Source organism: Anser anser (genome assembly GCF_964211835.1).
Source record: "Anser anser genome assembly, chromosome: 2".
NCBI classification, from domain to species: Eukaryota; Metazoa; Chordata; class Aves; order Anseriformes; family Anatidae; genus Anser; species Anser anser.
Window position 1 is genome coordinate 89,683,460 of NC_139721.1, and position 17,658 is coordinate 89,701,117.

General features: G+C 36.9%; 1 protein-coding gene across 1 annotated transcript in view; it reads right to left on the reverse strand.

The window, feature by feature from the left end:
* LYRM4 (LYR motif containing 4) overlaps window positions 1-17,658 on the reverse strand; it is a 92,321-nt gene that overhangs the window by 47,653 nt on the left and 27,010 nt on the right. The window lies entirely within an intron of this gene.

Genomic DNA, 17,658 nt, shown 5'->3' on the forward strand with positions numbered 1-17,658 from the left:
TTGTCCAATACTATACAACAACAACAACAAAAAGAACAACAACAACAAAAACCCACAAACATAGAAATCTGAAATCCCCCATTATAACTATGAAGAAATGGCACTGAAAGACACATCATGTGTGCTAAAATTAGGAAATCAAGCTCTTAATTCTTCAAAAAATTACAGGTGGTGCTGGTGAATATTTCATGCTTTTTACTGCAAAACAAAAAAAAACCAAACAAACAAAAACAAAAAAACACATTCTGATCTCCAGGGTTCAAAACATGAATCTGTTCAACACCATTCTCATGAGACTGTGAGCACGGAAGAGAGGAAGATTTGCAAATACATGTAACAATATCCCAGGTTAAAATGCCAGGTTGAAACACCAAGTCTTCATAGGAACATTCTCAAATCTACTCTTTATGCAAGGACAAGAGTTGGAACTTTGCAACAAGGGACATACTGACTAGAAATCAAAAACAAACTAAATTTCTATATACTTCTAAAAAAAATAAACAACCCCCCCCCAAGATGTTAATTTCGTTGTGCTTCCTTAACTATTACGTCCATATCCCATGTTGCACACTTTGATGTGTAATTGTAAAATGTACTGTAAAATTGTTATATGGAATTGAAATTTGTTGCAAGAGTGGATGAGGTTTTAAAATGCTGTATCTAGGCTAATAAAGCAAGTGCTAAATATATGCTATTTGACAGATGTAAAAGCAGACTGTTTCACAAATGCTATTACAATTTGTACAGCACTTTAAAAACTTCAGGCTAACAGCAATACATACATGTAAATCGCCAAGAATTGGCAAGAATGCTAGGTTTTATTTTTGCTTGTTTACACAAGTCCTTCAAAGAAACTCACCAAACCACTGCTGAGATCCACAGGAGAACCAAGGAAAAGGTGATTCCATCTATGGGACCTTTTCTCTAAATATCTCAAGCCAGATTATTAGTTTAGTTGAAAAAAAAAAACAAAAACAAACCAAAAAACACAAGTCATGCTACACATAGGGCTGTCAGATTATTTATTCATGTTTCTACAGTTAATATACAAATTCTATTCTAAAAGACTTTTCTTTATGACAAAGAAAAGTTTGATAAACAAGTTTCAGATCCTACCATTGTGTGATCTAGATTCTGATCTTTTAAAAGCACACGCTAACTACTATAGTAGGTGCTCTTACACACAAATGCTTCATTATTTAATTTACAAAGCAGCACTTCTGATCATGTGTCACAATGATTCAGAACAATCTCAGAAACTGCAAGCTCAAACCACAGCAGGATTCTGAATCAGGTTTCTTGAAGTGTTTCGGGTCAGTAACATCATTTAATCTCAGGAACACACTGCTATAGCGTACCTGTGTTGTATCTCTGGTGCCAGGAAAGAGTTCTCTCAGACAGCAGCAGGAAATATAAATTAAAATGCATATGTCATAAATAAAAAGCAAGGGGCTGCCACCAATGAGGAGTGACCTCCACATGCCTGCATGTTGGGCAGAAGCTCCACACACTCCACACATGGCAGAAATGACAGTTGAACATCACTGAAGTTCATGAAAAGCAAGCTGGTGCTCTGGTATACATCCTAACAGCACCACATGATGCATGGCTAAGAGTAGACAGCATGAGCAATTAAAAAAAGAAATAAATTAAAAAAGAAAAGATAAGCAATAAAAACATGGGTGAAATGTTATGACTGAAGATCATCATCTTTTGTTTAACTACTAATGAAGACATTTCAGAACTGGAATCATTTTTTTAAAACATCTCTTGTTACTTCTCATTTCCAATCAAATGGATGTGGACAACAGGACGTGTCCAACTGAACATATACAATCTCTTAGCCAAGTATGCAAATAAGCAGCTGATTCCAGTAATTTTCTTCTGTACAGCCAGACACTGGCTTGTTTGACAGCAATGGATGCCATGAGCAGTGAACTGTGAATGCCTCCTTGTGGTTGGAAGCGCAAAAAAAAAAAAAACTCGGTGCATGACACTTTCAAGTTTGACATTCTGGGTCCCAGGGAAAGATGAAGAGCAAGAGGAAGATGGTTGGCCAGGGGCCCTAAATGGAAAGCAGACGTGGATGCCAGGCATCAGCTGTGACCAGGCTGGTCCTTTGAAACTGCTACGGTCTGAACTAGTGGTTATACTGAGGTAGAAGAACAAATAACGCTGATGTATTATTACATCTGCTGCACTGACCAAGGCTCTTGGTTGTGCAGAATTACACAGAGAACCACTATCACAGCACTCTGTATTTGCATTTATTTACAGTGCTGGTCTACTCACAATACAGACAACCGTCACAGATTTACCAGTAGCACACTAAGCATAAATATGTGTTTTATACAAGAAATAACACATTAACAATTCTGTTCTGAAAGTCATGTTGCATAAGAAGATCCGGTATTAATTTACAAGGGCAGGACCCCAAATACACATGCCTTATTGTGATGAACTGCAATTTGTCAGTTATTTATGAAACACAGGCTAGTGGGTACTCTTTGTCTCTCCCCACATGCCTACGAGAGGATCCTTTAGTTGTACACCTATTCCATAACCCTAAAAGCACCAAGCCAAAATGAATGGAGCCCTGCATGTTTAGGGATACCAACTTTAAGAACACCAAGGGTGAATTTAATGCACAAAGGTTGGATCAGAATTAAGGGCTGGATATAAAAGCCTCCAATTATTCTGCAATATGTCAGGCTATGCTTTTATTTCCTTTGCTGAAGAGACTGAGGAAAGCATTACTATAAAAACATTTTAAAATGAGAAGCAAATGGCATTTAAAACAGCTTCATTTCCTACTTAGAGTAGACTCAAGAGCAAGGGGAGCAAGCGTGTAGGAAGGAGAGTGCTTGAAGAAAGAAAGAAAAGCACAGTAACGGGCACTTCTCTGCAATAATATTATCAGCCTGCTGAGAGCAATTACAATAGCACAGACAGCCCTTGCTTTATTGTGACCTTATTGAATTAAATCTGAGGAAAAAAACTCTGAAGTTCAGCAGGGAATTTCTTAGAAAATTTTAATGCCAACTTAAATTTGATCCAAAGGCCTCAATATTAAAGGTCATATCCATTACAGTACAGTGGGAAACCATGGATCTCTCTGTTCCTATGTTCCACCCTTTCTTAGTTTTGTTTTCTTATCTAAGAGGAGGTCAGAGATTCTCCTTCTCTCATTCGTACAGCACTCTGTATCAGAGGTACAAGACTATTTACATTTTAAAAAAGCATTAGACAGCAAATCAAATAAAAAACCCTCTTATCTTACTTTAAATGAAAAGCTGAACATGAAACCACAAATCAAACAGCAATGATGAAACTAATGCACTCTACAGTCTGATTTTACCACCTTATCTACATGTATATACATACATATATACATGTATATATATACATGTTATATATATATGTATATATATACGTATGTATATACGTGCATATATATATGCATATATATACATGTATATACATGTATATACATACTTATATACATGTATAAAACATGTAATTTAATCTTCATTCAATTATCTGCCACAGGACTATCATCATGACAGGACGCAGGTATCAAGTGACCATTAACTTTCACTGAATGGTAAAATCTGTTATTTTTTTTTTTTTTAAATCAAATTCTTAATTCTTGGTCACATCAAACCTTTGAAATAGGGAGCGCTTTCACAGAAGCCTGATCAGCTGAGCCTTCAAGGGTTCCTTGTTTGTGCATCAGCAAGCACAGTGGTGACAATGGTTATGGGGTGCTCCTGCAAGCCCCATCATTCCCCTACTCACAGCTTTCAGCTTTACAGCAGGAGATGCACATGCTAAGCACCAGTGAGAAACACAGCACACTGTACAGCATACATGGCACTGCTCATGAATTCCTTTCTGCAGGAGCTATTGCTCCCAGATTTGCAGGATATCTACATGAAGTTACTCTGCTTTTTAGCTAAAGAGTTAGGAAAGAACTCGAAACATATATGGCTTGTACTTGTTCAAAAACATTAAAAAAATCTACTTTTACGCTATTTTTTTCCAAATATGAAAGTGTATGACAGAAAAAAAGCTCATGCTCCTGAATGCTTATTTAATTGCTTTTGAGCTTTCACTGCTGTGACTTCCAGTGCAACCTGAGCTCCTAAATGTGTGAAGACAAGTCTGAATCCTTGTTATCACTCTGCTCAGGTACCCTCTGAACAAAAGAGCCATTGGTTCTTTTCAGCCTAGGAATATTCATTATGGAATTATATTCCTTACAGTTCTTCAGTTCTTCAGAAACTCTACAGTTTCTCAGTAGCCTCAGTATTCGCTTAATGTAGGATGACTGATGAAAGGAAAAAGGTTAAAAGACAAGTTTCCCATACCAGGTTCACCTACGTTTCAGAATGTGTCCCATCTGATGACCTGGCAGTGACAATTTCAGCGTTCCCCAAATGTACTAGAAAACCTGGCAGTTGAACTAGTGTAACCTACCATTCAGTCTTTGTTGGCATTTGTGGAGGACAGTGAATAAAAATAATCTTTTCTGAACTTAATTCATACGAGATTTTAGATTCTTCATGCCAAACTACATTTCATGTGTGTCCCAAGGACATTAGCAGGTTTGAAACCAAAAAGGCAAACTCAATTTGAATGCCACCACTTCTTAAACTACAGGCATGCTTTTACCTATCAGTACGTTGATCCAAACTTACCCTTCTACACTTAGATGCAAACTACCCCTAGCTCAGAACCTCTGCAGCAGTGTCCATGCAAACATGCCCTATCAGCCATACATCAGGATGACTACTTTTGAAACTAAATATGTTACTCACTCAAGCACTCTGCTGCAAAGCTCTCTACATACAACGCAAATGTACTTAATCTGTCGTGCTAAAGAAAGCATCGATGGTTTTGTCTTCTGAATTACTTTACCCTTCACAAAGAGATTGATTACACATCCTTGCTTTAATCTGATTTGATTTACTAACCACTGTAATTTTGTTCCTTAGACAATTGTCTTAGTCCAAAAAAAAAAAAAGAGGGAGAGACTTAATTACTTTTAACATTTGCAAACAGTCAACAGAATGGCTGCTACACCAGCATCAAAAAAAAAAAAAAAAATTCATTTTGTATTCTCATAAAACAGCTAGCCTTGATGTTAGAGTATAGACATCTTAGTTTTGTATTACACTGGATTACATTTTGTATTACAAATTTATTTTATTAAAAAAAAAAAGATTTTCTCAGTAAGAAGAGGTTACAAACTACAAAAATAGAAATTTCAATTGTGACACTGGGTAGGATGGCATCACGCTTCATAATAGTGTTAATTCACCTGTTTGGCTGCCATTTTTGTCTCATAAAAGTTCAAAGAGGTGAAATAAAAACTATCAATCTACCATTAATAGCTTTCAAATAACAGCACCTTACTTGAAATACAGAGAAATAAAGTATTTTAGGATACTTAAGCTGAAGTGCTATGTGAGGGACCAAGGAGTTGGAGTGGAGAACAATGAAGGCTGGAGGAAAGGAGTACAGTTGAACTTGAATTGCTCAAATGAAAGGAACTTCACTATCTGCATCAAGATTTGAGTGTTTAAATTGGTCCTTAAGTTTCCTAGGACTGAGATCCTGGTGAATTTTTTATTCACCCTTTTCTCACCATACTTGCTAAAAGGAGAGTTGGTATCATCAGGTATATAAATATCCTTTTCTTACTCCTTCCACAGATTAAAGATGCTAGTCATGCTCCTTTTCCACTTTTTCAATTGACCTGTTGTTCTTTCCTAAAGCATGCATTTATCTTCCTAATCTCATTTTCAACTTAAGCAAATGGTGTATCTGACTCTATGTAAAATCCCACTTAATTCTACAGCATTTCAAATAACAATTTGTTTAGTCAACAGTTCCTTCTACGAGTAGTACTGTAAAATTCAGCCCTATACAAGAAGCTATTAAAATAATTAATTTTATATAATATTTGAGTATAACAACATAAGTGAATTTTATCTTAATTGTTGTACATATATGTATGTTTACTTGAAAAACTGCATTTCACCTATAAGGCCTAAATTAAAAAGACAAGAAAATTACAAAACACAAATAGCTGCTTCCCTGCTTTTCTGTTTCCCTATCATGTCACACTGTGTAGAGCCAGTCACACTGGCTCTTCTTAAACTGCCTCAGCTATTAAGTCTCTCTTCACTGTTCATTAGACAAGGTTTTTAATTCTCAATTTGTCTTTGGTATAGCCCATAAAACATGGTCAGACTGACACAAACAATGTGGTCAGCATCCTGCCAGCTTTCTGTCTCAGCAGACATTCTCTTCCAGTTTACTGCTATTTGGATCTAATGGGAACAGAAAGAAAAGAGAGCAAGGTGGATGGTAAAGGGCTATCTACTGAGACAGACAGTATTGTAAAATTTGGAATACCATGCTTTAATTCCTGCTGTAACCATTCTTTGGGAGCCTGGGCAAATAATTTAGGTCTCAATGCACCAAAGTCCTCAAGTTTATGCTTAAATTTAAATAGAAATTGCCTGCCTCATTTTTACCTCAATACCTTAAGGGCAGGCATGGGGTGAAATGCACAGCTAAAAGCAGGTGTCTTGATCTCCAAGAGCTCGCTGCTACTTCTGTAGAGCAGTGGTCGCACCAGCGCTTCTCCCTGTCCTTTGCCTTGCTTGTGCAGCAGGGAATAGAGAAACAGTCCCAGCCCTGACAAGCCCCTTGCAAGACAAATGTGCAAGTATTGCCACACTCACAAAAATGTTAACAATAATAAAATTAGATGTTTGAAAAGACTCTTTTTTTTCCCAAACCCATAAAGCATAACATACATGTGGTAAAGGTATTTTCCTGTCATTTTAATGGGTTAGTTTTTCAGTATTACTTTACAGCATATGACTTTGCATATCAATTTTTTCTCTTCTTCCCCCTTGAGCATACATACAAATCATTTAAAAGCAATTTACAACATGTCAAACTGCTTAAGGAGACTCTTAAAAAAAAAGTATGAAGTTAACCACTGGCATGATTTATTATTGAAGTTCCACTGTTATAACCTGACAATTAAGAAATATTGATAAATGTAAACACATTATTGATGTCAATTAAAAAGCACAAGATTGATTAACCTCCCAGAGGTATACTGGCACAGGCAGTTAGAGAGTAATCACCCTCAGCAAGTATTCACTACTGACAAATGTGCACAGAAATTAGACTGCTGTGAGACAAAAAGTACTTTCAATTAAAATTAAGATCATTTGAACACATAACCAAAGCATCGGGTCAACACCAAAATAACACCACCAGAAACACAAGCAAGATATGTACTAATATGAAAGGCTAGGTGATTAGGTCACATAATGCTCTCATTAATCATACACTGATGAAAATATGGTTAAAAATTACTGAACGAACTGCTCAGCAAGTGAATTATACTCATGAAAGAGAAAGAAAGGCTATGAACGTATTATTTAGCCACTACACTGCAATATTTATAACTGCCCTGCTGAGGGACAAGACTTTGCTTACAGGATAAACATCAGATCCCTGTTTCAAAGTATATATTTACGTACATCCTAGAGGTGACCAAACTATAATGGTGAACTTGAAACTCTACTTAGCAATGGTTCAATTTCTGCAGAGCAAACAGTCTAGGAAGGATGTTCAGGTAGTACATACTTTAGAGGGGGGAAGCATACACCTGGCATACCCCAGAAAGGAAAAAAATAACAGGAATCAGTCAGTTTGTAATTTAAACCTGCCTGGAAGAATTTGGCCTCCTTTTTTTCCTTTATTCTTTTTACTTGCTTACAGAATTAATGTACTGGCATAATGCCTGTCACCACAGTGAAGGGCACTGCAGCTATAGCTTTTAATGACAAGAGGAAAAAAAAACCACCAAAAAAACCCCCCAACACCAAACATGCTCACCTCAGAAAGCAGAGCTAAAGACAGCAGCAATGCACCAGTACCAAGGAGACTGCGTAAACAGTAATTAAACTCCTCACTACACTCTTGTCTAGACTTCACTTAAAACTTCCAAGGGCTGGACCAGACATACTGATATCAAAGTCTGGCCACTTTCTTCCCAAAAGTTCGACCTCCATCACAATTTCATGGATCAGACATTGTTCCCTTCAAATATAAGCAGCTACAAAGGCATTAGACAGGATCTGAATTAATGCAAAAAACGTAAAATTGAAACATAACACATCCATGATAAAGCTTTTTTATTTGAAAGAGCTTTGTGTGAAGGCCACACACGTGTTTATGTTTATTGCCAAAATAAAGTGAGATCACTCTGAACCTACGTGGCTGCAAAATTCAGTCAAATGGTACTTGTGACAGATACTATGTTGGGTGCTGAACTAAAACACCGGGGTATTCAACAGACCCCCAACAGGATCACTGGTATATGAAGACACAACAGACACAAAGGACAACTGCTGATTATTATTTTTTTTTAAATGTTAACTATTTTTTTCCCAGATTTTCATTAAATTATAGTTAACATTGGTAGGATTTATAAACGGGTTTCATTTTGATGAGCAATTTTAAAATACAAAAACAACTGGCAGCTTAGCTACTGGGACAACGGAATAGTTTCAGGGACAAAAGCAACAGAAGCATGAGGATAACAAAATGGGTCGGCAGAAAGGGCAATTGACGACAGGTTTGTGAAGCAAATAGGACAAATAGAGTTTTTTTTAAAGCCTGGTGTTATGCTGAGAATGAAGATGAGAAACTGTTTAGACTGAACAAATCATCTATGGAAGAAGCAAATTAAGGTATCCAATTTAAAGTGGCAGGGGAAGATTTTACATACTGTATTTTCAACTTGCTGTGCGGGGACTTGTGTTCATCTGAGAAGTCAGGAAAGAATGCAAGTAGCTCAAATAGAAACTAAAATGCTGCTTCTTCCCTTGAAAAGCTATAAAGAGAAAACCTGTAATTCTAATATGCTGAGAGACTGATGACTGAGCATGTTGGGAGAAAATGTCATTACAAAAACATAAAAACCCAACATTGTGCCCAGGTTTACAAGATCAAGTGACTTGTAGGTCAATGGGATCATCAATATCACCCTAAATTGCAGACTGAAGCTCAAGGGCAGCAGAACACAGTCCTGGGGATCTGAGGCACCAAATTTGCCAGAACCTGTACTGTACTTGCTTAGTTCTGATGCCATTGAACCTGGCGCTGCCTCTTCAATAAACAGTACAAAACTGGGAATAAAAGTTTTCTCAGCAAGGAACGAGAAATAAAAGAATAAATTAATAAGCAGCAAAATCTGTGGGAGAACAAAATTAATATCACTGCTGTAATAAAAGCACTGTTCTCTCTTTTTTTTTTTTTTTGTCTCCCCCAGAAGTCCTCAAAACAGCAATCCCTTTCATTTCCTCGGGGTCTATCTCTACTTAAAACTGGTTTACCCCCATTATACCACCATAGATCAGCAGAAAGATCTATCATCTGAAATGAACGCAAGTTACAGTTCACATGCAAGGCGTTTACAAGGTAGTATGTTTCATAAATAACACACCAAATACGGCCACACATCTCTTTCCTATTCAGTAAAAAAGAGAGCTTCCACAGACATTCTCTGCAGCAGACTGGCACCTCCAGGAAACCACGCAGCAAGAAAGAGAAAGTAAGTTGCTCTGAGCTGAGTGTGCTTTCACAGAATCACAGAATTGTAGGAGTTGGAAGGGACCTCCAGAGATCATCAGGTCCAACCCCCCTGCCAAAGCAGGTTCCCTAGAGCAGGTTGCCCAGGTAGGCATCCAGACGGGCCTTGAATATCTCCAGAGAAGGAGACTCCACAATCTCCCTGGGCAGCCTGTTCCAGTGCTCCGTCACCCTCACTGTGAAGAAGTTCTTTCGCATGTCGGTGCAGAACTTCCTGTGATCCATTTTGTGGCCACTGGTTTCACTGCTATAAAGTCATCTTCACAGGCTCCCTGGGCTGGCACCAGTGCAAATCAGAATGGCAGACCCAGCAACACCACAGTCATGTTATGAACATGGCAGAAGTCACCTAAGTTTGGGTGGCTCAAAGGGGTGGCATTTATTTCTACCTTCCCCCTCGGCAACGTTCTGTATTTATATTAAGACACACGGGTACTTGCTATTATTTGCCTTGTTTGGAAGAGGCCCACTTGAAGTTTTGCAGCAACAGCCATCCTTGCGAACTGTATTCATTTACGTACCAGACAGGAGCCCTAAGACTTGAACACAGGAAAGCAGAAAGTGTGAAGAGACGAGTAGTACATGAACACATCTCCCTGAAAACGAGATTTTTTTCTCCACGTGTCTGAGGCTTTCTTCAGCACACGCTGGCTCAGTTGGTGCTGCTGCTTCTTTCAAGAAGCTCCAACCAGCCAGGCCGGAGCAGCTTGCTCTTTTCCACAGGGAAGCTTACACCTAGCACTGATCTGATCAGACGCAACACACTGCCAAGCCAAATTGCTCACTAAAAGAGTCAGTCCTCCTCCTGTCCTTCAGACAGCCCTCCTCTACGTGTAACACCAGATGCTCAGAGCTCTGGATGCCTTACATAACTACTTATTATTTATGATAAGGCCCCAACCTCTCTGGATTAGCCACTAAATACAATGGAAATAATAGAAGCTCTTTAAAATACTTTATCTGTCATACAAGCAGCTGTTAACACTCAGGTCTTTTTTTTTTTCTTCTCTCCTTTTTAAAAAAAGGTTGCTGTGTATGTCAAATGCTGTATTGTATGGCAAGCACTCCTGTTATGGCTCTTAGAGCAGGGACACTCTCAGAGCTTCAGGCTAACTCCCAACTGCCCCTGCCTGCAGCCTAACGGTTACTTTCAATGCAGGGCCTACTTCAGTATTTAATATTGCAGGCAGAAGCTGCCACTTGCAATTTAGTCAGTGGGGCAAACAACAGCAAACCATTTGTGAAAATACAGTCTTGTTCTCCATCAGGAGAGTTAAATGAAAGCCTGGAGAGTAACACTGCTCTGGAGACTCACACAGGTGTAACCTGGAGAGCAACACCACCTGAAGACGATGAGATGTCTGCTGTACTTCCTGCACATTCAGTTGCTAGAAATTAAGCTTGTATGACAGCTCTGGGCTTGTGGCATCTGTTACAGTACTGCTTATCTCCAAAACTACCCCCCATGCCAAGATGAAAAAGCTATTTGGAAAGGTTGGCTGAAGGAGATCTCACTTCTACCATGTCCTGTGAAGGGCCAAGTTCTGATTCACCCATGCTTCAGTTCAAATTTACCAAACCTTTTTCAAGTGACTCCTATTTCAGTTTTCTCCTTGTTCCTTCTCACGTTTTTTCCCCCCCAAAACCCTATGTATAATTACTGGACATAAGATGTATTTACACTCATACTGGAATACAAAAGTAGTGTAGCTCTGAATTTTATGCTTCCCCATTTCAATTTTAATTTCAGTCTCATTAGTACCATTTATTAAAAGCTAGCTATCATCCATCCCTATATCTCCCTCACTTGCATCTACATCTCCTTCCAAGTAAAGAGCACTGAAACTTAGCGTATGTTAAAGATTTCTGGTTTTCTTCAGAGCACATTCTTCTATGTAGGTTACAGTGATAAAAGAAATACACAAACTTATATTTCTTGAGTTATGTTTTCAAATTGTCTAGAGAGTAAGTGCAACTTGAATAAATCAAATAGGATCTAAATGACTAGGGGGAAGTGTAAAAAAAAATCACCACTTCAAGAACTTTGAAATCAGAACCAAAACCAGCCTACAGAACAACCCCCCTAATGCCGCCTCTCTTCCAAGTCAGCTAATTCAAATTCAGTATTTGGCTTTGTCAAAAAAAATCCAGCATAATTTTAGAAAATGCACATAGGGAGCCAATCAAGTGAGAACTCATCTGCCAAACCAATTAAAAACTGACTACTGGTATTACAACAGACTAGGAGATGCAAGAAAAGTGAAAAAGCTTAATTCCAACCATTTTCATTGTAGCTAAATTCTAGGTGGCACTGCCAGTTTTTACAAGTGTATGGATGCTTGTAAAACCTCCAAAAACTAATTCTATACAGTGATTTGATTGAACTATTTTAATAGGATCATGAGCCATTGTTTGATCATGCTGTTCACCTCCTGCTCTTCTTCTGCAAGTGAGGCATTTTAAAAATCTTCCCTGCTTCTACCCTTGCTTTAACAAAGTAAATTCTTGAGAGGTAGCAATAGTTCTCTCTGTGTAATTTTGGCTTTATCCTGGTTTGAAAGTATAGGTGTGCAACTGTAATAGCTATAAATATGACACTTCCAAGGAAACAGTGCTTAGATAGGAACTGAGAGTCAACAAACTTTAGTACAAAAGTAGGTATTTGCCATTGAGAATCTGAAAATTAAGAAGAAATATATATATGTTTTCAAGGAACTTTTAAAGAAAAACTGTAAATTAATCTGATTTTAAAACTCCCTTCCAGTGACAAACTTGTTATAAGGAAACCATCTTAGAGCTCCAACGTAACAGGCAGCCAGCAGGAAAAAATAAGTGACTTGCCAACATCGTACACATTGGTGAACAGCAATGTGGGTGCCGCACACTGTACTCACACGGTTCGAAAAGCTTTTCCAGCTATTCCTTCATCTTTACCTCTAAACTGCTGCTAATGTAATCACGTTATAAAGTATTTCACAACTTTCTTACATATACAGAAAACAAAGATGGAGATGATTTGTAGCCTGCAATTAGAACTACTAGTAAGAATTTTCTGCTTCTAAGAAGAAGAACCTTCTAAGAATAAGAACCTTCTGCTACGGGCATCCAGTCTGTACGGGCATTCATCCAGTGCTGTGCTGTATTGGACACAGGCATCTTCAGGTACACATAATTATTTCTTAAAAGTTGGAATTGACTATCTCAAAGACCTTCCCAATGTCCCAGCTGTGCGAATTAGTACCGGTCTCCTGAATGCTTAATGGTGTGCTTTCAATCCAGAAATACATACACTATGGTAATTAACTACTTTACCTGCTATTCCTGAAAATCAATCACAGGATTACTAGAACTGAACTTTAAAAAACAATGGGAGTGTTTGCTGATAAAGCTAGAAAGTGTGAGCAATAAAAATCAATGCAGGTGCAGTAAACAAAGTACTTCTATCCATTCTTACCGTAACCATAATAGAAATTATTTGTCCTGCTAATACTGTTTTGATCAACTGAAATATGATTGCTTATGCTGTGGCTATATTATTATCAGTTCATATTAAGCGCTGTATTAGTACATTCTCAGTATAATTTCCACTTCCATTCAATAGTTACTTTAATCTATGATATTGCTAAAATGAGATAATGCCAATAAATGGCTCAAGAAGATGCAGTACTTGGCTATGCACACCTGCGCTGGCAACATGGCTTGTTAAAAAACATTTTTCAAAAGAACTGTTCAGCTGTCCTTATTTCAAACAAATTTCAAAACAAATCCATACCAATCATATTTACTAGAGGTGGAAAATATGGAGAAACACAAGAACATGAGACCAAAAATCTCATACTAATTGTAATACAGACTTTTACCAAAGCATAGTCATGAAGCATTTCATTAAAATACTCTTAAAGTTATGTTAATAAAAGAAGACTGCAAGCATAATAACATACTTACAACATGCTGCAAACATGAAAAATACTGCATGTACTCAATATTTATTATCAGTGCCTTTTTAATAGTTTTCATACTTCAAAACCTCATTCCTTCACTCTTTTTCATATCTGAAGGGAACCGCAAAGAGCAGGAAAGCCTGAAGGAGAACAACACAAGTTTATGACGAATTTTGTCCATCTCTGCTCTTAGAACACGCCTATGACCAGCCAGATACAAAGGAAGCAGATCTTCATGTCTTGACCGTCTAACACTTCACAACATCTCTTGTCTCCCTGCTGAAGATTTGTGTAAAGCATGATTCACATTGGTTTGGATTAGTTAAAGGGACAAACAAAGGCTGTGGAATGACAAATATGTTACACTGAAAAGTACTGCAGCTATGTGATCTCAAAAATGGTACAATTGATATGCAAGCCTTCAGAGCTGGCAGGGAGTCCCAGCATAACCCTTCTTAGCTAGACAAGATGACCAGTGGCTTCCATTGGCAATCTAAACTGAGGAAAAAGTATTGTGTAGGAAGGCAGAAGAATGAAATGCCCTATATATTAAAACAGACGTTTAATCAGAGCACACAGGTCTAATACAGCTTTAGAATTTCACTTTATATTTTCAAACCAACTTGAGATACAGTATGCCACAAAGAAAACTAACAAATACTTTAAAACACACAGTATTACCATATCTTCATAATGGCTTATATAAACCTCGAATCTCAACAACAGCAGTAACATTTCAGGGCTAATTCTCTTACCACTCATATAGCGATGGAAATTCACAAACAACATCATACTGCATGGCCAGAACTGGCTGTTGTAATCATCTTCTTTCTTAAGGACCTCAAAGAATTCTCCTGAAAACTTTTCAAAACTTTCTACTTCAAACTACCTTGTGACAATGCATTTCTCACTGCCCTTCTTGAAAGGGAAGATGCTATAAATTGTGCTGTTTACACAGTGAACACACACACACACACACAAATCTTCAGAAACTGTTGAGAAAAGAATCAGAATCGTTCCTTTCTTTAGCAATCCTATTTTTAAATCAAAACCAATAACAAGCAGAGGAGGGCTAAGTTGAAGATGAATGTTCCTCTATGCTTTTCAGCTTTATAAAGCTACTTTTATAACATTCAAGCAAATTGTACAGTGACTGACATGAACAAAATGACAGTAATCTGTCACCATTTCACATTTCCCACTAGGCTGATTCAAATACTTATTTATGAACCTTACACTTCAATGGTCACTTTGATGACTAAACCATAAATTAGAATGTAAAGTGAATATAAATTTGATTTTAGAGTAACAATAAATTGTCAGCGAAGTGGGATGTTATTTAATTTCTATCGACACACTATGAAAAAGTCAGCAACACCAAGATGTGCTACATCATAATAAACCCCAAACTTAGCAAAAAATGCACGCTAGAACTCATGTTTGTTTCCATGCATCCGCCTTTAAAAATAAAAACACTTAATATTATGCTGGTTAGTTTTAAATATAAGCTCTTAATAATGTCAGATGACTTCATTACTTGCATTTTCAATTAAACAAAGAGCAAGAATGATTTTTTCCCTACAGAGCATGATAAAATTTGACTGCAAACACATTAATATAAATTTAGACTCTAAGGTTTATTATAGTTCTAGGGAAAAGCTTACTTTTAAGACAGAGGGCTGTTATTTTTCCAGTATTTACCTCTTTCTTTACTACTGAACTGGAGATGACACTGACACCTAATAGAAATTCTGCAAAGAACAGTTCTCCATTTACTAGAAAAACTTTTCTAGGGGGTAGTGGTGGGTGAGGGAATGACTCAGCAAAAATAAATCCGTGTTACCAAAGCATCGGGAAGTCTTCCAGGAACTCATGTCTCAAAAAAATATCTTGGCAAACTCATTTTCTTTTATCAGATCTTTTTTTTGTTAAATGTTCCACTGCCTATTATACTATTATTTTGAATCCCACAAATACATGCATAATAGAAACACGCCTTTCCAAAACTGCATGCAGCATGATTATGATTTGAAATTGGAAAACTTCTGTGTGATACATATGAAACAAATCCATGAAAATTGCACTTTTTTAGCAGTGTTAAAACGGGGAAGTGGTGTCAGAATCTCTTTTATATTCCTTACTTTTCAAGTACATTTTTCCTAAAATCCTTACATGGAATGATACTAAAATGTGATCCAATATAAAAACTACTTCAGCAGATGTATTTTGCATGTGGGAGAAACCCCTTAATTGTTGAGAGTTAAAGCAACAACAATCAAAACCTTGTGGCCTTAGCAGTAACAGGTTATTCTGCATCATTCTGGTTATGTCCTAGTGACAAAGATACCCTTCAAAGAACAAACACAGAGAAAGACAGGCACTCAATGTTGTTTGCTTGACAAAAGTTTATAACATATTTAATGTGTTTGTAATATAAACATATTACAATTGATCAAACTCTAGAGTTTTAAACGTGTGTTAAAATAAAACATACGCAAGGAGATTATCATATTCAGAAAATTCAAGTGGAACTTTAATAAAAGGGAACTAGAATCCTACATGTCCTTTCTGTTTCTGAATATCTTCCTGGCTGAAAAATAAACACCTACTTATAAAACACTTTAAAGCAAGAATTATGTATGACATTATTGAACGGAATGTGGCTTTCCATGACTTCTCTCAATCTTGAGTTGAAAAAGATTTATTTATAAAATTGGCCATTACTATAAAGTAGCAAAATGAAAAAAAAAAAAGTAGCAGAAAATTAAAATGGTTCTACTGATAATGAAAAAAGGCATAACAAAAGACTCAAGAGATGATGCACATCATAGAGGGGAAAAGGTCCCCCAATCAAGACTCTCGTTTTAGAGAACTGGTATCTTTTTTTAGCGTCTACAGTAACAAGGTGATCTCTGTGTTCAAAGGACTCATCGAAAAGAGAAAAGTTTCATTTTAAAATCTGTCCTGGACCTATTATGGGTTAGATGAATCAAAAGAACCATGTTTTCTCAAAGAAAAAAGACTGAAAGCTTTTATTTTAGGAAGACTTATTCAGCAAACTGCCCTTTTGAGAGTCAAATTCTACCTGTATGAAGACGGGGTATCCCAAACATTAACGTACTATCAACCACGGTCATCATTTCAGCGCCCCAGTTAGGTATCAATATTTCCCACCTATTCCAAGTGCTTTGATACCTTAATATTGAATTCTTTTCATAAAGAGGAAGCACTTGTTATTAAAAAAGGTCGCACCAAATAAGTCCTACTTAAATTTATTTATGGTTTAAAATATCTTAGTACCACTTCAGTCATCTATTTCACAGCAAAATAGTTATTATGATAGCCTCATTAATGCTTTTCTGAGTTACCAAAGATATGTTTACATTTTTACTCACATCCATCACAGATCAATTTTCTGACGTGATTACTTTTTCTATATTACAATCCAGAACAGATTTTTTGTAGTGTTTTATTTTAACCACAAATTGTTACTTTTTTTGATGCAGATTTCTGCAAGTGGCAGAACTGGACCCTGTGCATTCTTATCTTTTGCCACCTTTCTTCTTCATTATTTTCTCCAGTCTCTAATACTTATCTGCATAACAGACCTGCATATATTGCCTCTCCAAAAAGACTTCAATAACAAGAGCTGAAAAATGCTACTTGTTACATACAGGTATGAGAAAAGAGAAACAAACAAACAGAAAAAAACTTTGGCATTTAAATAAATACACTTGCACTGAGTCAATCCAATCATAATTGCTTCCTTGAGAAACGTTTTTTAAATACCAGATTACCAACTGTTTGGGTTAAAAAAAAAGATAGCAAAGCTATGGGAGCACAAAACACCACCTGGTCCTGAAAGAAGAAATTCTAAAGAAATAATTTAACTTACACCATAATTTTAATACTTTATTGTTGAATCAGAGGGCCCAGCTTCTTGCTGAAGTAAGAATAGCTAAGTGACCTGCTGGTTGTAAAAAGAAACAGCCATTGGAGGACCAGGTGCTTAAGGAATATTCATTCGGTA